The following is a 25,231-nucleotide window of genomic DNA, read 5'->3' as shown; positions in this document are numbered from 1 at the left end:
CTGATCTTTTATCCCTGTTCCTTCCCTCCCCCTCCCCTTTTTATGAAGATTACCAGCTCTGGATCCCACAGCTAATTCCCCGCTGGCCCCAAAAGGACTAATTTAGCCAGCTAGCCCTGGTGATCATCTAATGTTTATTGGATGGATTTCCCCCCTAAATTGATTTTTGAATTCTGAATTTATTGTTATTCCCATTTTATACTGTTTTCTGTTGCATCAATTAAGTGTTTTAAATTTGTTGTTAGCCGCCCTGAGCCCGGTTTTATGAACCGGGAAGGGCGGAGTATAAATACAAATTTATTTATAAGACCTCCATGGTATTAGGTCATTGGAATGCAAATTATTTTGAAATTAAGGGGAAATATTTGTATTTGAGTTGGTACAGGTACCTTTCAGGGAAATGAAGTAAGAAGCAGTATTATGCTGCTTGCTTGCTTGCTTGCTTGCTTATTTATTTATTTATTTAATATAGTGCCCTATGCCCGGGGGCCTCAGGGCAGTTCACAGAATAATATCAAGATATAAAACCACAAAATACATAATGTTCAGTAAAACAAAGAAGGAGCAGGTTTCAGTTGTTTTCTCAGAGCACTCTACCGGGTAGAGTCTACCTTAACGCTCACTGAGAAAACGGAAGGATTCTTACCAAAGACAGTGAGATAATGTAGGACGAATGGCAGCATATGGGTGTAGTTGTGGAAGAAGCTGCGGAATCTTATTGTTACTACTGCTTTTGTTTCCTTGGATGACTCTTTCTGCCTTAACACTGGCTGAGATAGATTTAAGTAATTCCTAGTAAAGATAGATAATGTGGGAAGAATGGTAGCAAGTAGGTGTTGTTTTGCTTTATTTTGAATACCTTGGGGAATATATTTCTGTTCCGTTTTCCCAAGTCAAACACTTTGACCAAACATGATAATTACCTACGGTTGTTTGGGAAATGGAACAGGAGCTCTTTTTGTCTTCCTTTTGAACCTAAAGTCCATTATAAGCATTATTTACCAGTATGTAAACATGTTCCATACGGGACAAAAGGAAATTTGTTCTAATATGTGAGTTAGAAGATGAAGTTTTTAAGTGGGGGGGGGGTTGGTAACCATACACTTCTCTGCCACTGAAGCACTGACAAAGATAATGTAAAAGAGGATTATCAACAGCTCTGAATTAGCTTAATGGGAGAAGTAAGGCTTCCACTGCCAACCCAACCTAAGATCACAGAGTAAGAAAAACAAATTGTGTAAGCACATGAGAATATTTGATCCTGGTTGAGTGTTTTGGAGGCATGCTGACAGGAAATGCTGTGCAGGAAAGAACACATGAATCGGAAATGTGGATCATTACTTACAACTCTTATTCAGTTGTTTATGGAGAAACACCCTCACTATGGTCAAATAAAGTTTGACTTTTCAAACAAACTTCTATTAAACTCTTTAAGCATTCTCTCTCACCCACAAACTTGTTCTCTCACTCTCTGATGATCTTCTGTCATTACACCAAGGCCATTCTTTATTGGCCGAGTTATAAATTTTAATCTCTCTGGCTTAGTAATCGATAGATTTCTTTCTCTCTCTTTAGTTAAGATTTGTTTTGTATTGTTGTACTGTATTTGCTTTGTATTGTTTCGACTGGTTTCTTATCTTGTAAACTGCCCCGGGTACTTTTTACTGCAAAAGGGATTAAAAATATATTTCTTTTAAAAAATTAAATGAGCAAGCAAAGGCATGTTATTATTGCCTCTTAAGATAAAAATAATATAGACTATAAAACAGAGATGACGAGCCAATGTCATTGGACTGTTTTGCCCCTGGAATCTTCATGAAAAAAGATGTTCTGTTGGAATACAAAATCCATGTGAACTCTGCAGAAACTATCCGTGAGTAAGGGATTAGATTCTTGTATAAAACTGCTCACAGAGCTTTTCTGTGGAGTCCCATGTGCACAGCCCATTTCAACATACGCATGGGTTTCAGTTATGGTTATGCTGTTGGAATTAACAAAAATAATGCCTAGTCACGGGCATAGTCCTACCAACCAACAGATAAAAGAAACAAGACCAACCAGCAGCAGACTGTGAAGTGTGGCAGCACTGTCCACCTGACCTCCCAACAGGTGCTTCACTGCAGCTTACCTGAAGGGGGAAGGGGAAGGTAATGGGGAGGTCAGCGTTGTGCAAAAGCAGCAGCAGAGCCATTATGACACTCCTGCCAGTTTGTACAAACAGTGCCTTGCCCCTCCCACCCTCTGTCACCTGGTAAGCAACTCCATCCCTCTTCATAGTCTGCTATTGTGTCCAACATTTAAAGATGTGTCAAAGAAAGCCAGGAAGAATAAAATACAGTGGTGCCTCGCAAGACAAAAAGAATCTGTTCTGTGATTCTCTTCGTCTAGCGGTTTTTTCGTCTTGCGAAGCAAGCCCATTGAAGGATTAGCGGATTAGCGCTATTAGCGGCTTTTAGCTGCTTATCTGCTGATCGGATCAGCTGATAAGCGGATTAGCGGCTTAGAAAAAGGGGGGAAGGGGGAAAAAAACAGCAGGAACTCGCAAGACATTGTCGTCTTGCGAAGCAAGCCCATAGGAAATTCGTTTTGCGAAGCACCTCCAAAACGGAAAACTCTTTCGTCTATCGAGTTTTCCGTCTTGCGAGGCATTCGTCTTGCGGGGCACCACTGTACAGTGGTACCTCTGGTTACAAACTTAATTCGTTCCGGAGGTCCGTTCGTAAGCTGAAACCGTTCTTATCCTGAGATGCGCTTTCGCTAATGGGGCCTCCTGCTGTGCGTGCCTCTAGCACACAATTTCTGTTCACATCCTGGGGCAAAATTTGCAACCAGGGGCAGCTACTTCTGGGTTACCGGAGCTCGAAACCTGAAGCGTTTGTAACCAGAGGTACCACTGTACAATGATGAATGCCAGCTGAAAAAGATTCATGCAAAACATACTTAAATATATAATAATTAATAATATAATATAATAATATAATATTAATTCCTAGAAACACTGATAAAAATGCAGAATTTATTTCCTATAAAGCTTTCCTAAGATGCATCAGACTGAAACTGAAGCAGTTCCTTAAATTACAAGGAATACGTTGGAAATATACTACAAAGTCTAGGACTAATATGCAGAGTTTGTTAATGTGCATACATGCTAATCACAGAACCACCGTGGAATCTCATTGTGGGAAAACCGTGACCATGGGCCCAGTTTCTCATGATATAATTCGGAAATCTCATGATAAAATTGTGAAATCATGAGATTTAGAAAGAAGTTTAATGACCCTGAAGTTCTTTTCACTTACCATCTAGCTTCAGAACCTTTGGCAGAGTTTGTTACCGTAGTTTTTCTTTTCTTTCTAATTTCATCTTGGGAACTTTGTAGTGTAAACATTTAATAACTAGTATTCTCAGAATTTTAAAAGGTCTTCTGAATGAGGACAAAAAGCCCCTGCAGACCATATTTGTAGTCAACAGGCAATACGCATATTGCAATATATAATAACTGGATTTAACTAACGAAAATACCCCAAAGAAAGAAAAGCATGTTTCCTTTTTGGAATACATTTAATAATTAGACTAAACTTCAAGAGACTCTGTGTGACACAGAGAGGGTGTGTATACTTCATTAAAAACAATGTATACCAGAGGCGAGTGTTGCTCGTTTTAATTAGAATCAGATATCACGGTAATCATACCAGTGTTAGTGCTCTTTCACAACAGAGTTGCAGGGAAATGCACACAAGCGTTCTGGGCCTGTCTTTCACAAGCTCTTTTCACAATTCTTACAAATAATAATCATAATGTGTGCTGAAGAAACACTTTACCTCTGCCCCCATTTCCCCTCTGTTCTCCTTTCACTGCCCCTCAGAGAATGAGTAAATTCCAAACTGAAATCACTGCTGTTATCTTGCATTTAAAAAAAACAAAACACTGTAGGAAGCCATCACAACAACCACATGAGTTAAGTTGAGTTGGCCGAGCCTTAGAATTTATTGGCTTCAGTTTATTTCTGTCACATACTTTATATGTGCCTAACATATAAAGGCCTGTGAACCAAATACTACACAAAGGGCACTTTACATTGTTCCCAATGCAAATATCACCATGTGTCAATCCATTTGTGCATAGGTTGGTGTCAACTTTTTTTTTCTTAGGAGAACACACTGATGCAACAACACTAATGCAAATATTTGCAAATAAAGACAAATCAGAGGTTATCATTTTTAGGCCAGTCTGATCATCCCAGGGAACTGCAGTGGACATCACTGGGCCATTGGAAAACTGTGCACTTCTACTTCCGTTCCATGTTTTGCAGAGGTGTACAGCAAATCCTCCAAATTGGATGGAAAGCCATTGCTAGCCCCTTCATTTGTGAATCATAGGTTTCTGCGCAATCAGAACTCCAGCACTATTACTCACATGTGGATTGCCCCATGCCAATGTGTGGTCATCTGGTTCTGTGGCCCCACTCTCAGCAATTGCATGACACTGTTATGAATTATCTAGAATGATTTCCAAACCTGCTTCTGATCATGGTTTCAATCTGTGACTTGATAGCACTAATTTTAAGTGCGAGTGAAATGCCAAGCAGAGTTAGCTCCAAAACTGAAAGGGAGGAGCAAATGTCCGGGAACAGTGTGCGCCATACCATGGTTTCCACTGAGGCAGTGTCAAACAGTTACTTATGAGCAGATTGCACTGAAAGTATGGGTTGTCCAGTTTTGTTGTTCGCTTTATGGGGGTGGAAGAAGGAAGGATACAGAAGAAAATATTATGAGCAGTGTGGAATCACTCCCTATCTCACCACAGATCAGTCCTGGTGGAAAAATTATAATATGCATAGGGCCTCAGAGGGATGTTTAGAAGAAAAGTACCAGCCATATCCATATGAACCTGCCTTTGCTTGAAGAGTGGATTTTGACATCCTACTTGTCACGTTAAAGAACACTCAGGCACTATGGTTTGGCATTATATCCCAAAAAACACACACACAGGAAAAAAAATCAAATATACGGTAATCTAATGGTGAGACTAATTTCTGTAAAGCAAGTTTTTGTGGGTGTAGAATATGTCCTCTAAGGTTATTGTTGTCTACTAGAAAGACCTAGCATTTTATTTCTCATTTTTCTAATAAAAACACTGAAACAATGTGTTTATTTCAGAAGATTTGTGAAAAAGTAATGTAACAGATAATAGAGATGTCACTTTTTTCTATAAAGATTTCTATGCCCTCCAAAGTTAGATAGCAGGTAAAAATTAAACAGACATGGCTTTGAATGACAGAGATCATGGGAGGAAAGCTTCAAAACTTTAGTTTCTGCCTGTCCTGTAGCTAGCAAAAGGCAAAAAAGCCTGTGAGAAATAAATGTAGTAAGTATAGTTGCTAGCAAAATTTTGCTAAAGTAATATTCAAAGCAAATGTGTGTGGCGGGGGTTCATCTTCAGAAGAAAATTGAATTTTGGTGTGAATGAAAATTAAGGCTTCTATTCAATGCTGGTCCTACTCTGAGTAGACCCACTGAAGTTAATAGACATGATTAACTTAGGTTTGCAAAGCCCCAACTTCATTGATGATAATATATACGGTAATCCAATTTCTCAGAGGGCTTTCATACTTCTCTAGTGCTACCAAAGGGAGAGAAGGAGAGGCCCACAAAGAATAGCTGAGCATTTAAGGGTAAACTTAAAGCATAGATCTCTGTTAGAACTGATGACTCTACAAAGGCATATTACACTTTTAGGAAGGGGCAAACTGGGTTAGGATTTTTATTTTGCAATGTTTGTGTGTGTTGACATGTAAATTTGGAACAGATTCCTTCAAAGGTAGGAAGTCACAAGGCAGGCCTATAAAAACAACCCTGCTTCTGGTTTCTAAATACATTCCCTTGTGCCAACAGATACTCCCAAAACATGTCCCACCTTTTCCCTTCCTCCGTATCAGATGCAACAGGAGGAGGAAAGGCAGGGCACCTCCTAACTAGGAATTGGCACATTGAAGGCTGAACAGCAAAGATTTCACTTTCCTCCCCACAGAAACCTTTGCCTTCCTCTTCAGCAGTATAGAATACACAGGCTGCCTTGGGAGACTTCAGAGTTTATTCTGGACACTCATATTAAAATCAATTGCAGCTCTAGCTATTTTTGTACGTGGGTGACTAAGAAAGTTGCTTCTGTGCAACACAACAGGCTCCTTTTTAAAGGAAGTGTCTATCACTGAATCAAAAGTGCATTATTTCCAGGAACAAAACTCTTAGCAATTAACCGACAGGTTGGCATTTTAAGAAATTTCACAGATCCCTGCATTAACTGCCAAAACTATTTTCTTCTAATGAAAACAGGGTAACGCTAAACGTGAAAAGAATCGGAAGTTTTGGGTTAGTGGTATATATACCATATATCTCTACCTGAAGACGCCAAAGAGCAGAGACAACAGATTCACAGCAATTTGATTTGCAAAGCACTTAATGGTTTTCTTCGAAAAGTGGAAAGAAGTTTTTTTTTGGCGGGGGGAGGGAATAATGGGACTCAGGTTCTGTTTCAGAGGACATTAACTGCAGTGATCAGTTTAGGGAATCCAGCTGCTTTGTCTGGTGCACAGCTGTGAAGTACCATCCAAAAGGGAGACGTGATCTGCACAACTTTCAGTGGATATCACATGTCAATATATTTTCACTGGGCCACAAAAAATAGTATAAACTCTTGATGTTGGAAAAGCGAGTAAGTATCTCAATAGTATCTCACAAATTATTTTCCTTCTTTTCTCTCTCTCGCACACACAGAACACCCAAAATGCCTAAATATCCCTTTCATGTTTAATGGGATGGCAGTTCTAAGCAACTGGAGGGAGGAAGACAATAGCAACCTTTTTTTTAGTTATATCCATGGAAGGGGTTTTTGAATTTATTTTTAACGTATCTCCCACCTATCCTGAAGGTTTGAAATGGGAAACAGTATATTTTTCATGATGTGTTGGGAAATTTTCTATATTCCAAATGCTAAAGTTAGCATAATTTTTGTTGTTGTTGAAAATTGACATTCCCAACAATAATACATCAGTAAGATTTGCATCTTGCATGTGTGCATCAGTCAGTAATTAACTTTGGATAATACTTTTAAGGATGTGTTACATATAGGAGGTTTATTTATATGTAAGGAAAATCAATGTTAACTGTAACACTGTTGGCATAAGGCATGTGGGTCACTTATGCTTGATTTTTCTGTGTAAAACTTCTTATTTCACAAGTTCATTTGTAACAATGAAGAGATGCCAGTTGCAAATACACTATTAGGCAAGCTTGACAGTTTCAATGTTCTTACTTTTGTTTAAATGTGCATGTTAAATAATATTGTTCTCTAGGGGATCAGAACATTTTCTGATGCAAACTGAAAATTCCCCTAAGTTGCAAAGGGGAAAAAATCAATTCAAAATTTTCGAGAAAAAATACCAGCATCGTCAATCCAGCACCAATGACCAAGCATTAAATATGTTATTACAATCTTAGCAAGTGACAGAAAACATTTAAGAGTTAAACAGTGACCAAACAACCCTTGTATTTTGTGAGTAGAAAGAACCTCTGGAAATGTGAGACTTGTGTTCAGAACCCTGCTTGGTCAGTCACTTCAGTAGATGGTATTTTATAATCAGAGTTGTATATGTGTGTGTATACACACACACACACACACACACACACACACACATTCTGGCCATCCTGAGAATATAGGACAATTGTAACCAACCAGGTACCCCCCACGTGTATTGGAGTACAATTCCCATAAAAACTGGCCCTGTCAGCTGGGGTTGATGGGACCTGTAGTCGAAAACATCTGGAAGGCTTCAAGTTTGTGAGGGCTGTGTTAAGATATACAGCAGTTACAAACAAATCCAAGGAGATTGTTCCGAGGACCAAATCCTCTATTTGTTGTGTATTTACTCAAAACTACTAGAGTTTGGACAATGAAATCATTTATACTTTTAGATGAATCATCAGCATCACGTTGGAGATATGCAAAAACAAACAAAAACAAACAAACAAAATGGGAAAGGCTGGGAACAGGGGTGCATTATTTGCCAGTTTCACAGTGGCCCACCAGATGCCTCCAAGAAAGCCTGCAAGCAAAAGTTAATGCTATTCTAGGCTGCACGCATTAACAGAACTGTAGGGTCCTGATCATGGGAAGTCATAGTCCTGCTCTATTCTGAGTTGGTGAGAGCACACCTGGAGTACTGTATCCAATTCTGGGCACCACAATTCAAGAAGGCTATTGACAAGCTGGAAGGTGTGCAGTGGAGAGGAGAGTGACCAAGATGATAAAAGGGTCTGGAAACCAAGCCTTATGAGGAACAGTTGAGGGAATTGGGCATCTTTATCCTGGAAAAGAGGAGGCGATATGATGACCATCTTCAAATATCTAATGGGTTGTTACACGGAGGATGGGGCAAGCTTGTTTTCTGCTGTTCTAGGAGCAATGGCTTCAAGTTACAAGAAAGGAGCTTCCAACTAAACATCAGGAAGAACTTTATGGCAGCTGTTCAACTTTATAGAGCTTTATAGAGCTGTTCAGCAGTTGAATGGACTCCCTTGGGAGGTTGGGGACGCTTCTTCATTGGAAGCAGATGCTGGATGGTCATTGGTCATGGATGCTTTAGTTGAGATTCCTGCATTTCAGGGGGTTGGACTAGATGACCCTCGGGCCCCTTCCAACTTCACAATTCTGTCATTCTATGGTTCATTTAACTTTTGAGTAAATGGAAGCTGGTGATTTTTGAGGTAGAATACATGCTGAACTAGATGGATCCCTGACTAAATGCAGCAGCATCATTCATCTTAAACCAGTTAGTGTATAAAGGTGACCCAGTCAAGAAATGAATGTACAATAAAAGATCTGGTCATCTACATGTTATATGTGGTATTAAATTCCATCACTTCACATCCTAAGATCATTTAATGCTAAGATTAAAAGCCCACTTTCTTATTTGGTCTTAACAAAGAAGTTTACTAAGCTTTCCATCTGCCAAGAAAAAAAAACCTTAAATTCCTTTGATCTCAACATCCCTTAACATTTTGCATCCCTATTATGATGGGTGCCCTCCCACTCCTACAAAGCGATGAAAGCCTAAAAGGATTTTTACGTACGGTTCTCTTTTCTGAGATATTGATATTCTGGAACTAGTACCCATAGTCATTTGATGGGATAGCTCCACACCTCTTCACTGAGGACAATTCGCATCTGTTTTCAGTTCATACCCAATGCAAATATCTTAATGGAAGATTCTCTGTGATGTACTGGGATGGGAAGTCAGTTCTACAAACAGATGGTCTCAACTTGGTTTTAAGTAAAGAAGAATCAACTTTTCTTGAAAGTGTAAGATTGGATAATAGTGGTTTTAAACACAAGAATGGACCATTTAACATTCTAAAAACATTATGGTGGAAAAGCTACCCATTATGAAGTTGAATTGCCTGAAAACCCTTTTGTACAAGGTGGGTGGGTGTTGGTAGGTGGGGGTGGGGGTGGAGTGTACATCAGAAAGAGAAGAGAAGGTATAGAATATTAGTCAAACTTATTTTCAAATCTTATTTCCAACATACTTCAAACATTCATCAGTAATAGTGTTGTGGTTTTGAAGATTGGGAAGAAGAAAACACGCATGTTCAACATCCTGAAGAAATGCAATAGTTTGAAGAATATATATATATTTTGGAATGGAATATATTCCTATAAAACAGTATGGATTCAAAGAGCCGTATAGCCAACAGAGTTTCTTATTGAACCTCTCTGCTCTTGTGAGATACTTATTCATTTATTCTGTTAACTTATAGACTACTAACTATATACTAGCACTTCTTGATTCTTGAAGTGGTTCACAATAAAGAACTCAAAGAGGCTAATGTAGCAAAAAGTCAAAGACTCTAAAACATACAACAAAACCATATACACATAGCAAAGAACCTACATATAAAACCACCAAAAATAAAATAAAATTTTGTTTTAGTATAAAATACTAAAAACAATAATAAGCGGTGTGATCCAGAGATCAGCATTCAGAAAATTAATAGACAACTTTCAAAAAAAAAATCCTCTGGTAGCTTACAAAATAAATAAATAAATTCAAAACATGCAAATTAAACATATGCCCCACTCCACTCCCAAGAAAGAAAGAAAAGACTACATACATTTATGTAGGTACATATACATAGCCATGTTGTGCTTCGCAAACACAATTAAGCATATGGAGGACTGCAGTCACGTTAAAGGACTTGCATGCACACACAAAACTTAGCTAGAGGCATAGGCCACAATCCAAAAACATGTGTACACCAGATGCACTAAGCATTTTTTCCCAGCCAACAGCTCGACAGCAGCTCTCCCACTGCCAAAACCCCAAAAACTGTTTAAAAGGCTTTAAAAGCAGTTTGGTATGGGGAGATGCTACAATGAACATGGCAGGGAAAATAATTCCGCTGTAGAACGTTTGACAACTTGCACTGTTCAGCAGCTTCCTTGATTGCAAGAAGAGCACTGCTGGATCAGCCAGAGGCCACAGTCTACTCCGTCATCCAGGTTTCTCGGTACCACCCAGAGATGTCCATGCAAAGCCCACAAGCAAATCCCGAGCACAACAGTACTGTCCTCATTTGTGACTCCCAGCAATTGGTACTCAAAGGGATACTGCCTCTGACAGTGAAGGTGCACTCTTCAAGGTAGTCTCTTAAGGCGGACTCTTAAGGCTCCTTTCAAAGCCCTTGGTGTAACCCACCAAAGGCTAAAATTGCACAAACTTCACCCATTTCAGTTTTATTGACAACCCTCAAGGGCAAGGCGGATTTTAAAACCCAACTGGCAAGTACCGTATTTTTCACTCTATAGGACGCACTTTTTCCCTCCTAAAAAGCAAGGGAAAATGTGTGTGCATCCTATGGAGCGAATGCAGGGGGGAGGCAGGCGGGAAAAGCCCCCGAGAGCTCCGTACACTCTTGCAGGCTTTTCCCCAGGAGGGAGAAGGGACTGACTGGCCGCATCAGTCCCTTCTCCCACCTTGTAGAAAAGCCAACAGGAGCCACGCACCCTTTAAAGAGTGACCAGCTTCTGTGGGCTTTTGCGGGAGGTGGGGGAATCCCCCCACCTTCCAGAAAAGCCAGGAGAAGCCGCGCAGCCCCTTTAAAGAGCGCATGGCTTCTGCGGGCTTCTGCGGGAGGTGGGGGAATTCCCACCTCGTAGAAAAGCCCGCAGGAGCCGCGCACCCTTTACAGAGCGCACTACTCTTGGGGGCTTTTCCAAGAGGAGGGACAAGGGACTGACTGGCCGCGTCAGTCCCTTCTCCCTCTTCATAGAAAAGCCCGCAGGAGCCGTGCGCTCCTTAAAGGGTGCGTGGCTCCTGTGGGCTTTTACGGGAGATGGGGGAATTTCCCCACCTCCCGCAAAAGCAGGAAGAAGGTCTGGGAGAAGCGCACAGGCTGCCTGCAGCCTGTCCGCTGCTCCCAGAGCTGGGGGGGCAGAAAAATATTTTTTCCCTTGATTTCCCCCTCTGAAAACTAGGTGCGCCCTATGGAGCAAAAAATACGGTAATTTACATCATGAACTGAGCCGAGATCAAAGAGTGCCCTAGAATTGAATCAACTTGTTTTGGAAATTCTGATGCCTTTTTCCTTTCTGGAAAAGCAGCCACAGAAGATCCAGTTTAGATTCAGTCAGTGGCAAGGAGGAGGCTCTTTGTCTCCTTTGCAGATTTTCTCAACTTCCATCACCCCCTGCTGTCAGCTATGGAGGGGGAAATGTGCTCCCATTTTTGCTCCTTGGCTTCCCACAGGCATCTGGTTAGCCACTGTGAGAGCAAGATGCTGGACTACATGGGGTCATTAGCTAGATGGACTAGATGGGATCATTGACTTGATCTAGCAGGCTATTCTTATGGCCTTTCAGCAACTTTTTATAAACCATTCTGGGAGTGCAACCGAAGAATCGTATACACATTCTTACAATATATAAATGTGTAACATTGATAGGATGATTGATTGATTGATTGATTGATTGACTGGGTTCAGGGCCTATGTCTACTGTAAATCTGCAATCAGTATTAGTGAGTACGAACGTCCATGTGCAAAGAATTCAGCAGTTATGAAGGAGGCAACTGATGCTGTTCTGGGGACTACAGAACCCAACCTGTGTTCTTTGCAATCACACACCAGTTGTGATACAGGCTGCACTAAGTTGTTGCAGACACAGTCAGCCTGTCAGCATCTCAGAATGGCCTCTGACTCTCCCCTCTCCTACATGCAAGAGGTATATGGCAGTTGGAAGGTCCATGTCATATATCCATTATTTAGCATTAATTCATTCAGGTCCTCCTTCTGGACTTCTCATAGGCCTCTGGTTGGCCACTAGGACTAGATCAGGCACAGGCAAACTCGGCCCTCCAGATGTTTTGAGACTACAATTCCCATCATCCCTGACCACTGGTCCTGTTAGCTAGGGATGATGGGAGTTGTAGTCCCAAAACATCTGGAGGGTCGAGTTTGCCTATGCCTGGACTAGGTGGACCAGAAAGTTCTTCCTGTCTTCTATCCTGTCCTTCAAGGTTCCTGTGCACACTACACTGAAATGACTGGAACATACATGGCAACTATTTCCTCAATGAACAGGCAGGGTCCTCTGGCAATTGGTGGGGTGCAGAGACATTTGCCTTACCATGTTAGGCTAGGTACTAGGCGCAACTACAGCAGTGTGTGGTGGGGTTCTAAATAGAGAGGAGGGCAATAATTTTAAAACACAGGAAATTAAACATTATGGCTACAAACAATAACTAGGCTCTTAGAATAACTGAGAGTGAAGAGTAATAATGTACACCAGCGGATTTATTTGGACATCCCCAAGAAAATGCTGTTCTTCTTCCTCCAGTCCAAACGAAACACATACGCCATTTCTGCTAACACAACATTCCATTTGCTCAATTATTGCCTTGGTGGGGAGTTCTGCAGTGCACTATTAATATACGGAACTGATGCACCATATCCAACCCACCGCATGGTTTGATTTACCTCGATTATATTAGCAATTTGCTGCAGGTCTTTGAAAAACTTTAGCTCAAACTACATGAGGATACTAGACAAGTTATTGCCAAGGCCTAAAGTGATGGCATGAATGATGAGATTTCTCTAAGTGGTAAACCTTTTGTGAAGCTCCTAAAGTGCTTTATAGAATTCAGTATTTTCTTGCTGGTCCATATCCTCAACCTTGAGTTTATTCCCACATTGTAAATATTCAGATAGATGTCTGGCTATATTGAAGATCATATTACATTGCATGGGATAAAAGTTTTTTTAAAAAAATGAAAGAAAAAGAAAAGAAACTTGCAGAGACCCATCTGGTTCCAGAGAACAAAGCCTATTGACTTGAAATGCTAGTAGGCATCCAAGCACCTCTCCTGAGTGCCATGCTAGCAAATGTCATTGAAACTATTGAGGCTGAAGGAGACCAATGAATGGGGGAATATTCCTATCAGCCAAAACTGTACTTTCAGGACTATTAATGTCACTTTAGTAGATCACCAGCACATTTAAAAGGGGGAGAAAGATGGCAGAATCCATTGTTTAGCTGCACGTTTTCATTTTCCTTTATGTTTCGTATCACATTTATAAGACCCCCCCCCAAAAAAAAAAATCATTCACAGGTGTTTTGCAGCACAATCTTAGGCGTGCCTGCTCAGAAGACCTACTGTGTTCTTCGAACCTTACTCCCAGGTTAAGTGTGTATAGGACTGCAGCCTCGAACTTTTTTTAAAAAAGAAAAGAACAAAGCTAGCCCTCCGAAACCAATGGTAAGGGTTGAACAGTTCTTGCTGAAGAGTACACACAAAAGGCGTAAAACATATTTGAAGATGAGGACAGCACTCCCTCAGAGGAAAGGGGCTGGGGCCACAGAACCTCTTTTCACCCTTCTTCATCGATTCATAAGGAGACCACAGCCAACCGTCGAAGCTTCCTAGATGTCGCTTCTGGGAGCGTACCCACCTCCTTTAACTAGGAAAGCTATGATAGGAGAGAGTAGCAGGAGTGACAGCTTCTATCACCCGCCCCATCCCAATGGATAAAGATAAAGGTAAAGGGACCCCTGACCATTAGGTCCAGTCGTGGCCGACTCTGGGTTTGCAGCACTCATCTTGCTTTATTGGCCGAGGGACCAGCGTACAGCTTCTGGGTCATGTGGCCAGCATGACTAAGCCGCTTCTGGTGAACCAGAGCAGCACACAGAAACACTGTTTACCTTCCCACCGGATCGGGACCTATTGATCTACTTGCACTTTTGACGTACTTTCGAACTGCTAGGTTGGCAGGAGCAGGGACCGAGCAACGGGAGCTCACCCCATCACGGGGATTCGAACTGCCGACCATCTGATCGGCAAGTCCTAGGCTCTGTAGTTTAACCCACAGCGCCACCCGCGTCCCTTTTACTCAGTATGGTAGGGGCCACCAATGTAGCACCTCTGGGTGCAGTGGCTCTTTCTCTTTTTTTAAAAAAAAAGATTTATTGGTTTACAAAAGTAAAGGTTCTGCGCTCAGAGCCTGCTTGTGGGCTTCCCACTGGTATCTGGTTGACTAAACAACAACAACACTGTGGGAACAGAATGCTGGACTAGATGGGTCACTGGCCTGATGTAGCAGGCTCTCCTAACATTCCTAATGGTGGTGGTGAGAAGGGAACCCACAGTAAAAAAAACCAAACCTGAATACAATGGTGCCCCGCAAGACGAATGCCTCGCAAGACGGAAAACTCGCTAGACGAAAGGGTTTTCCGTTTTGGAGGTGCTTCACAAAACAAATTTCCTATGGGCTTGCTTCACAAGACGACAATGTCTTGCGAGTTCCTGCTGGTTTTTTTTCCTCCCCCCCCTTTTCTAAGCCGCTAAGCCGCTTATCAGCTGATCCGATCAGCAGATAAGCCGCTAAAAGCCGCTAATAGCGCTAATCCGTCAATGGGCTTGCTTCGCAAGACGAAAAAACCGCTAGACGAAGAAAATCACAGAACAGATTCTTTTCGTCTTGCGAGGCACCACTGTACAACACTGATTGAGCCCCTTATTTTCTTCTTCGGAACAACAGAAATATTGAGAGCCCATCAACATGAACACATAGAATGCTTCATTCCCCAGAAGATGGGAGTCTTTATGCACATAAGAATCTGAATCTTACCCATATGGTTGTACCCCTTAGGTAAGCTGACTGGTCAGCAATAGCTAGCAGTACTGTATATCACTGGAAAGCATTTACAATGACAGAGGACACCACAGCACAGATGTAAAATCCTCCTGAAAAGGTAATGTGCACATAAACTACCCCATGCTGATTCTTTGCCAGTAACTGGGACTTATCCACCAAGTTCCATTGGAGGATGGATAAAAATTTCCAAGGAATTAGTTGCTCAGGTTCTGAACATTTTGTATAAAGTCTCTAGGGGTGGAATTCAATGACACATTAAGGTGATTGTTCCTCCCTCACACTGTTCTAAGAGCTCTCCCAACCCATCAGAGCAGATATAGACAGAGTACAGGGGTGCACAGGGAGAGGGGGGGAAATCCTGTTGTGCGCGGGGGGGGGGGGCTCACTGCACTGCTTCACCTAGCACATCAACGTAGCTGAATCCAGCCCTAGGACAAGTCAAAATTTTCATTTCTGTTTTTATAAATCTCACCATAGGTATTTTAGAATTGGATGGCCAAGGCCCCTAAATCATTACAGTGCTTTTGAAAATTTATACTAAATCTAATAAACTGAAATGCAGCCCACATTACGTAAAGAGAAAGAAATCAAGCCATGCCTGTTAGGCTATATAATAATCTATACAGCCCCAGTTGTTGTTCCTACAAGTGATTATTCGCATAAGAAAAACCCAATGGGATTACGCAAGCAAGCAAGATTTAGCAGGATTGGACCCTTAATATTTTAAGAAGTACTGAGCAATGAATATAAATTTGCAAAATGGTTTACATTAGAAAGTTTTACTTCACCAAAAATGAACATATTTAATGCCTTTCACCTGGGTTATAAATTTTACAATACCTTCTGGATAATAATAATAATAATAATAATAAATTTTATTTATATCCCGCCCTCCCCAGCCGAAGCCGGGCTCAGGGCGGCTAACAACAATAAAAATAGTTCAACATTCTAAAACATTCATTATAACATTAATTAAATCAAATTAAAATCAAATTAATGGCAACCATCAAGCAAATTTTTGTGCAGATTGCCAGAGGAGGGGGTCAGGCTGCGCCCTGACAGAAGGCCTGGTGGAACAGCTCTGTCTTGCAGGCCCTGCGGAAGGATGCCAGGTCCTGCAGGGCTCTAGTCTCTTGTGACAGAGCGTTCCACCAGATTGGAGCCGCGGCCGAGAAGGTCCTGGCTCTAGTTGAGGCCAGCCTAACCTCTCTGAGGCCTGGGATCTTTAGGGTGTTTTTATTTGCAGACCGTAAATTTCTCTGTGGGACATACCAGGAGAGGCGGTCCCGTAGGTACGAGGGTCCTAGGCCGTATAGGGCTTTAAAGGTTAAAACCAGCACCTTAAACCTGATCCTGTACTCCACCGGGAGCCAGTGCAGCTGGTACAGCACCGGATGGATATGATCTCGCAGCGAAGACCCCGTAAGGAGTCTCGCTGCGGCATTCTGCACCCGCTGGAGTTTCTGGGTCAGTCTCAAGGGCAGCCCCACGTAGAGCGAGTTACAATAATCCAGTCTGGAGGTGACCGTCGCATGGATCACAGTGGCTAGGTCAGGGCGAGAGAGATAAGGAGCCAACTGCTTAGCCTGGCGGAGATGAAAAAATGCCGCCTTTGTTATAGCTGTAATCTGCGCCTCCATAGAGAGGGAGGTATCGAAGATTACACCCAAGCTCTTCACGGATGATGCTGGCACTAATTGCACCCCCGCAAGAGACGGGAGTTGCCCCCTCAATCCCATATCGCTCCGTCCCAGCCAGAGGACCTCTGTCTTCGAAGGATTTAACTTCAACCGGCTCCCACGTAACCATCCAGCCACAGCTTCCAGACATCTGGTCAGTGTATCTGGGGCCGAGTCAGGATGGCCATCCATCAACAGATAGAGTTGGGTGTCATCGGCATACTGATGGCAACCCAGCCCAAAACTCCGGACAAGCTGGGCGAGGGGGCGCATAAAGATGTTAAAAAGCATCGGGGAGAGAATCGCACCCTGAGGCACTCCACACACCAAGGAGTGGCGCGATGACAATTCCCCCCCAAGCGCCACCCTCTGTCCCCGACCGGAGAGAAACGAGCGCAGCCATTGAAGGACTGTGCCCTGGATCCCCACGTCGGCAAGGCGGCGGTCCAGGAGTTCGTGATCGACCATGTCAAAGGCTGCTGACAGGTCTAGAAGAATCAGCAGCCCCGACCCGCCTCGATCCAGCTGCCTGCGGAGATCATCTGTTAGGGCGACCAGAGCCGTCTCGGTCCCATGACCAGCGCGGAAGCCGGACTGGAATGGGTCGAGAGCAGATGTTTCATCCAGAAACCTACCAAGCTGTTCAGCAACCGCTCTCTCAATCACCTTACCCAGGAATGGAAGATTCGAAACCGGGCGGTAATTGGATAGATCTAAAGGATCTAATGATGTTTTCTTTAAGAGCGGACGCACCACTGCCTCCTTCAGTTCCCCTGGGAATATCCCAGTGCCAAGGGACAAATTGATGATATCACCCAGGGGGGCCCGCACCTCGTCTGGACACGCTCTAATCAGCCAGGACGGGCACGGGTCAAGAGGACAAGTGGTGGGCTTTCCAGCTTGGAGGAGTCTGTCCACATCAGCTGGGGATATCCGGTCAAAGTGGTCCAATACTGGACCCGAGGACAGTCGAGGGGCCTCCAGTTCCTTCATTGTATCCAAATTGGCAGGGAGGACATGGCGGAGCAACAAGACCTTCTCCGCAAAAGAGCTCGCAAATGCCTCGCAGCTGTGTGCCGAATTGTTATTTAAATTTGGCTGTCCTTCGAGGGACGTTAAAGACCTAATTATACTAAATAATTGCGCCGGGCGAGAGCTAGCGGAGGCAATGGAGGCCGAGAAGTAGGACTTCTTAGCGGCCTTCACTGCCATCTCGTAGGTTTTCATAAAAACCCTATAAGATGTTCTTGAAGCTCCGTCACGGGCACCCCGCCATACTCGCTCTAGCCGTCTGAGGTCCCGCTTCATTTTCCGAAGCTCCTCGGTAAACCAGGGAGCCCGGTTTCTGCGGGGTCGCAGAGGGCGCCTAGGTGCGATCTCATCGATGGCTGCCAGGAGCTGGATATTCCAGCCCTCAACAAGCTCAGTCAATGAGTCGCCAGGGGGAGCAAGGTCCCGCAAGGCCTGACGGAATCTATCAGGGTCCATCAGCCTCCGCGGGCGAGCCCAAATTGGCTCGCCACCTAAGCAGGGTGGGGGTGGAAAATCAATCCTGGCTTTCAGTGCATAGTGATCAGACCATGGCACCTTCATCGAGGGAGACATGATCACATCTATACCGGCGCCAAAGATCAAATCCAGCGTGTGGCCTGCTTGATGTGTGGGGCCCGAAACAAACTGGGAGAGCCCTAGTGTCGCCATGGAAGACACCAGGTCCAGAGCCTGTGAGGAGGGAGTGGCATCAGCATGGATGTTAAAGTCCCCCAGTACCAATAGGTTGGGGAACTCCAAGGCCCAGCCGGCCACCGCCTCCAGCAGGCCTGACAGGGTGGCTGCTGGTGCGCTAGGTGGCCGGTACACCAGCCAGACAGCCAAGCTCTCCTCGGAGCCCCACACTAGGCCAACACATTCAATGCCGGGGATCGATGGCGATGGTAGAGCCCTGAAAGAACAGTCTTCTCGGATTAATAATGCCACCCCTCCCCCCCGGCCCACAGTCCGCGACTGGTGGAGGACGGAGAAACCCGGGGGCGCCATCTCTCGTAAGGTAACAGTTTCCCCTTCGCGCACCCAGGTCTCCGTCACACAAGCCAGGTCAACCCCCTGCGAGGTGAAGAAGTCTCGCAGGGTGGCGGTTTTTTTGCCTATAGACCTGGCATTGCACAACACCAGTGACGGAGGTGAGTAATCCTTGCTCACCCTACCTTCGTCCCTCGGGATGGGGCGCAGATTGGAAGGGGTACGAGCATATCCATATCTCGATCCCCTTCGCCTATGACATCTGCCCCCACCGCCATACCTCCCTCGCCCCACTACGGTAGCAATCCCAGGCCTCAAACCAACCTCCATTTACAGAATAGAAACGAGTCAAATCAAAAACAATTGTACCAACACAACAAATCCCCACCCCACTCAATAGCCAACCCCAAACCAAAATAAAACAGAACAAAATAGAAATACATCAATAAAAACCACCGTTCATGGTGGTACAACAAAGTAAAAAGTAAAACCCCCTATAAAACATTTTAAAATATATAAAAACATTTTAAACATTTGCCGCGGCAACACCAGTGTCCTTAAAACAGTAGCGGTGGCGAGTGTGGGCCCCGCCCCCTAGACCTGAGAGGAGTGTGCCTACAGGAGGGAGCGGCCTTCCTCAACCCCCACGGTGAAGCCGCAGCAGTGGTGTCCCGGTGCCTCATGAGGCCTCTTAAGACAGGAGAGTCCTCCTGGGCAGCAGAGCGCAGCAGTCCCTGTGAGTCCTTCAGGCCCCGCCCCGGGCCAGATGGTGAGTGGCAGGGAGGAGCAGGGCCCTCAGACACCCACACAGGAGAGTCCTCCTGGGCAGCAGACGCAGCAGTCCTTATGAGGCCTCAGGCCCTGCCCCGGGCCAGATGGTGAGTGGCAGGGAGGAGCAGGGCCCTCAAACACTCACACAGGAGAGTCCTCCTGGGCAGCAGACGCAGCAGTCCCTGTGAGTCCTTCAGGCCCCGCCCCGGGCCAGATGGTGAGTGGCAGGGAGGAGCAGGGCCCTCAGACACCCACACAGGAGAGTCCTCCTGGGCAGCAGACGCAGCAGTCCCTGTGAGTCCTTCAGGCCCCGCCCCGGGCCAGATGGTGAGTGGCAGGGAGGAGCAGGGCCCTCAAACACTCACACAGGAGAGTCCTCCTGGGCAGCAGACGCAGCAGTCCCTGTGAGTCCTTCAGGCCCCGCCCCGGGCCAGATGGTGAGTGGCAGGGAGGAGCAGGGCCCTCAGACACCCACACAGGAGAGTCCTCCTGGGCAGCAGACGCAGCAGTCCCTGTGAGTCCTTCAGGCCCCGCCCCGGGCCAGATGGTGAGTGGCAGGGAGGAGCAGGGCCCTCAGACACCCACACAGGAGAGTCCTCCTGGGCAGCAGACGCAGCAGTCCTTATGAGGCCTCAGGCCCCGCCCCGGGCCAGATGGTGAGTGGCAGGGAGGAGCAGGGCCCTCAGACACCCACACAGGAGAGTCCTCATTTTCTTTGGCTTGCTCACCAATGCAACGGGTAACTTTTAGCCTTTAACTTGCACCACAGTTTATGGCTCCTGCCTCTTACAGATATTTGAGGAGAAACCTTGTTTTCCTTTCTTCTTAGCGGATTTCTAAGAGCTACCAATCCTAAACAACAACAACAACAGTAAAACTTTTTAAATATATCGCCCCACCCCGCCCCACCTCAATTGTTAATGGGCAAATGGATTTGCAATCTGATTTTTATAGCCTATCTACTGATGCAATTATTTGCAAATAATTATCTCCAAAGGCAAGAACGATAGACAAAAGTTAAAACACTTTAGAGCTTTCCCTTAAAATTGTTTCCATGCCGCTTCCATCAGGCTGCTGCAACAGATGTTGGCTGTTAAAACTGCGCAGACGACACAGTTCATGACTTTTCTGAGACGGCTGTGTGCCACATCTGTAGTTGATGAAAAGAGTGCAGAAGTGTGTCAGACAGAGAAAGTGTGAGAGAAGCAGACGCAGCCCGGGCCAAATGAATTGTCTTCAGTGCTGGGGAACTAAAAATAGATGCACGGCGCGCACTCCTACAATCTCTTTGCCCAGCCTTATAAAATCTTAAGTCTGCGTATCCTATTATGGAGTCAGCCTATCAAGGGGAACTTCCTACATGCAAAAACTTCGGCTAAGGAGAAAACGAGTGCGTCCAGGAAGCAATGAGTTCACACTGAGGAAGCAGGCTGCAGCAGCCTTCTCAAAAGCTACTCTCTTAGATCCTCATTAACTGGGCTGCCGTCCAAGTTCATCTGGGCCCCAGAGAAAGGCAACGCTTGTGTTTAGACCGCACAACACTGACATAACATTAACAGATTTACATATGCAAAAACTGTGAAGCAACAGGCATTCCCCCTCAATTGACCCACAGCTTGTTCTGGCTGCCGAGTTATTCCCTGCTTAGGTTCTGTAACCAAGTGGGCGTCATGCGACTGCCATCTGGGTACCACTTTACTTAAAGCTGGCAGTCTCTCTGCAATAGGCAAGCTGGCAGCAAGAACGAAAGGAATAAACTGCATCATTTAGTTAACATCCACTTGCTTCGCGGCTGTTAAAAACCCATGACTGAATAATAATTCGGTTATTCCTTTTGCCAATATTGTCAGCCAAATCGAGTAACGCATGCTGCAGGAATGTCAGCTTGCAACATTTCCATTAAAATTAAGCAAGAAATTTGAAAAAGCAGCCCATAGAATGGATTGTGTGCTAAAAGGGAGGGAGAGGGAATGTTAGAACAACGTCGATCTAAAAATAAATTGAAACTATTAACAACGGTTAGAGAACCAAGAACTTTTTTTTTTTAAGCCAACCAACCCAGTTAGCTGAACATCTCGAGCACTGACAACCTGCAATTAGGTGAGGAACCGGGGTCTGTTTATAAGAAAGCTTGTTAGAGTTGAACATTGCTCAGCTTCATGCCACTCAACTGCCCTTCTCATCTGACATCTTAATCCTCAGATTCTTATCATTTCCTTCTGTCTTAACACAACTACTTTCGCACAAATCCATATTAAAGAAAGTGGCTGAAATCCTACACTGCTGAAATACAGTTAGAGCATATCCTTTTGTAAAAACCAAAAGCTTTTGAAGTAGCTTTCTCTTTGTGTCTCTGTAGTTTGCGGTAAATTAAGTTACCAATAGTAATCAATTCTTTCCCTCAAGCTTTCTCAGAACTATAAGCAGGCAGGCACACAGATATCTCAGCAATAATCTTCTTTGGAGGCTGAGCAAAGACCCATGCTGGGTATCTTTACACTGTTGTATGGCAAAGATAACAAGTGTTTGCATTATAAAATGAGAATACAGTCAAAAGCAGCAATTTCAGCTAGATTAATAGCTAAGAGAAGCAAAAACTACAGAGCAGGGGTCAGAGTCTGCAGACTACAGCATTTTTGACTGTTCTTATTGCATTTTGAAAGAATGTCAGAAACGGGATTCTGAAGCACAGAAATAATTTAAGACAAGAGATAGTAAGTGGGGAAACTTGAGTTCATTAGTAACTCACTCCCAGAATTGACAAATGCATGACAACATCCAAGATCCTTGGGGCAGAATCAAATTGCAATGCATTTAGCCCATCTCTCAGACATACTGTGGCAGTCACCAGCTTGCACTCTAGATGCTGGGTTAGCTGAAAAGAATCAGATAATGGGTGTAAAGGGTGAGGGGGTGAAAAATGGCTGTTATCTCACACCACCCCTTTTTTTTCTTCAAGCACACACATTCACAATGAGAGTGTCCTGAAAGAGTCGAAATGTTCACAGGCAATATCTCATTCACTGCTCCATGTAAAACTAATAATGCCGAGGCAAAATAGACTGTACATTTCATGAACATTTTCTGCCCCGCAAAATGCATCCCTTTTTAAATGATTTTAAAAAATAATTAAAAAGTTTACCAAAAAGGCACCCAGCTATTCATGAATGGATGTCTATTGTAGGAAGAGAGGAGAGCTCACTGAGGCAACCAAGTCTGCAGAACAATGGTGTGCATTCGTGTCCACATCAGAATACAGATATGAGAACAATGCTTTACTTCCAATGGGATAGGCATCCAAAAACACACCCTCACGCATATTCCGTGGCAACTGGTCACACTGGTTTTACTGAGGAAGCATTTCCTCTCTCACCTCCTTTGAAGCGTGGGTTCCATTTACCAACAGCAATGTCTCCATGTAGCCGATCACATTATGATGTTATCAAATTCATTATGTGATGGCTGGAGATCACATGACAAAGAGCTCCTTTGAAGTTTAAAAAAAATAATAATCTGAAAGCAGCAATTGATCAAGGGAACAATGAACCAGTTTGCAGGTCATGGTAAACCATAATTAATGGGTTTACCATGAATGTGGAGATGACTCCTACTTTCCTCCTCCCCTAACTTGTCTGGGAACAACAAACACCGTACCTTAGCTTAGAGTTACATCCAAATCAAGAATCATTGGTTTGCTTCACTCAAACTGACTACAATTGGAAAGTCGAAAATGAATTCTGACTTTCCATCGTGGTTGGTTTGCAACTCAGACATACATTCCTTGGTTGGTGTGAGGCAACCTTACAGCTTTCAGCAACCGCACACCCCTAATGTGGGGATGACAAGCACAGGCCAATCTTGCATATTGCTACATAAATTATTTACTGTATTGATTGGTGATTGGTGATAGCAGAAGTGAGGTGATTTAAACTCTTAGAAGACCGTACACAGATCTTATTTTACAGATCATATTTTAAATCAAAGCAGAGAACCTGGGAGTAAAACAGGAAGAACAAAGTAAATATCTTTATGATCAACAATATGCTTAGCTAGAAACATAAATAATCAAGGTAAGTTGTATTCCCTTAAAAACAAAGCAAAGGATGCAGAAGATGTGGTAGCAACAAACAGGAAGATAAAAAAAATTAAAAGGAAAAGCAAAGAAGAAGGTCCAGTTTGCGAGACCAAGTGCCAAGTTCAAGAAAAGTCTGCTTAAATAAAACAAAGAGACAGAAATAACTTGGGAACAAATTGTGATATTTGGTAGCAATTCTCAGCTATTAAACACTTTTAGGTATACCTGTTATTTGTTTCAATAATTACAGCGCATTCTGGACTGCTCTAATTGAGTAGAAGCTTAATATCCTCAAGAGTTTCTGTGGGGAGAAAACCCGAGACCTTCCATAACTTGACCAAATTATCCTTAAGAGAATATGGATCACCCCAGGCATTTGCACTGCTTAGAAATTGTTTAACATTCAGGTCACCAAAGTATCATAGCATTTTTAATTGTATGCACTGTATGCAAGGTCATTGCACTGAGCACCACTGTCACAGAGTAGCATCCCTATCAGTAATTACCCTCCTGTTATATTTTTTTACTTATTTAGGAAGTTCAAGAGATTGTTGACCCACATTTAAAGAAAAGGGGGATAAAAGATGCCACCTTCAACCAATTTTGACAACCCAACATTTAAAAAAGACTAATAAACAGAAAAGAACTAACATTCCTAGAAAGCAAAAGCCTCAGGCTGCACTAGTATTCTGAGAGGGGAGTTAGTGAGAATGAGCTGGCTGTGCCAGTCCATCTGTCCATTCTAGCACCCATAGGTTGGCCATCATCCTTGCAAAAAAAGCCTTTGTGAACAAACACAAATCACACAACTTGCCTTCTCCAGTGGTGAGGATTCAGTTCATGCAAATGAGAAGTGAAATGGGCAAACATCATCTGTGCTAGAAGGGTAGAGATCGGAGGGGCTGGCATTCACACAATCCCTGTTCCTCCATAATATGCTAACATTTGCATAGAGCTTAAATGCCCAACAGGTATGCCTCTAATCCTTCCAGCGGACTTGTACATAGCCTCTGTAATAAAATCGCAAAGTGAATAGAATAAAATACAGTGGATTGTTTCTATTTCTTCCCTTTCTACATTTGGTAGAGCTTGAGATTCTTAATCTCACGGTCACGGGTTCAAACTCCATTTGGCCAAAAGATTCCTGCATTACAAGGGCTTGGACTAGTTGCCCTTGTGGTCCCTTCCAACTCTACAATTCTATTGATTTAGAGTAGGCTCCTCCAAGCAGCGCACCTGAAACGTAGGCACTCTAGTAAATAGGGTACAACTCAGATGGATGTAGTCCATGGAAAGTTACTTTCTCTCAGCCTCAGTTCCTGATCGAGGAAAACTGGGTATGACCTTGCTGTGGATATTGCACAATTCTAAATAAGCAATCCCATAATGAAAGGTTAAAGATAATAGCCTAGTTTGCATGTAGCAGAAAGTCCTAGTGTGAAACAAATCATGCAGAACCAGTTCCTCCCTTTGCC

At 43.8% G+C, this 25,231-nt stretch overlaps 1 protein-coding gene across 13 annotated transcripts in view; it reads right to left on the bottom strand.

Annotated features, from left to right (window-relative positions):
- FOXP1 (forkhead box P1) overlaps positions 1-25,231 on the bottom strand; it is a 543,747-nt gene that overhangs the window by 481,616 nt on the left and 36,900 nt on the right. Inside the window, exon 1 of one of the 13 annotated variants that reach the window (XM_082209681.1) lies at positions 22,824-22,845. The exons of the other annotated variants lie outside the window; for them this stretch is intronic. The gene's annotated coding sequence lies outside the window, so the exon portion shown is untranslated. Of the gene's footprint in view, positions 1-22,823; positions 22,846-25,231 lie in introns of those variants that run through there. 13 annotated transcript variants of the gene reach the window in all.

The sequence above is a fragment of the Podarcis vaucheri genome (assembly GCF_965113315.1).
Source record: "Podarcis vaucheri genome assembly, chromosome: 2".
Lineage (NCBI taxonomy): Eukaryota > Metazoa > Chordata > Lepidosauria > Squamata > Lacertidae > Podarcis > Podarcis vaucheri.
The sequence above is the reverse complement of the archived record's forward strand: the minus strand, read 5'-3'. Positions and strand labels throughout refer to the sequence as shown.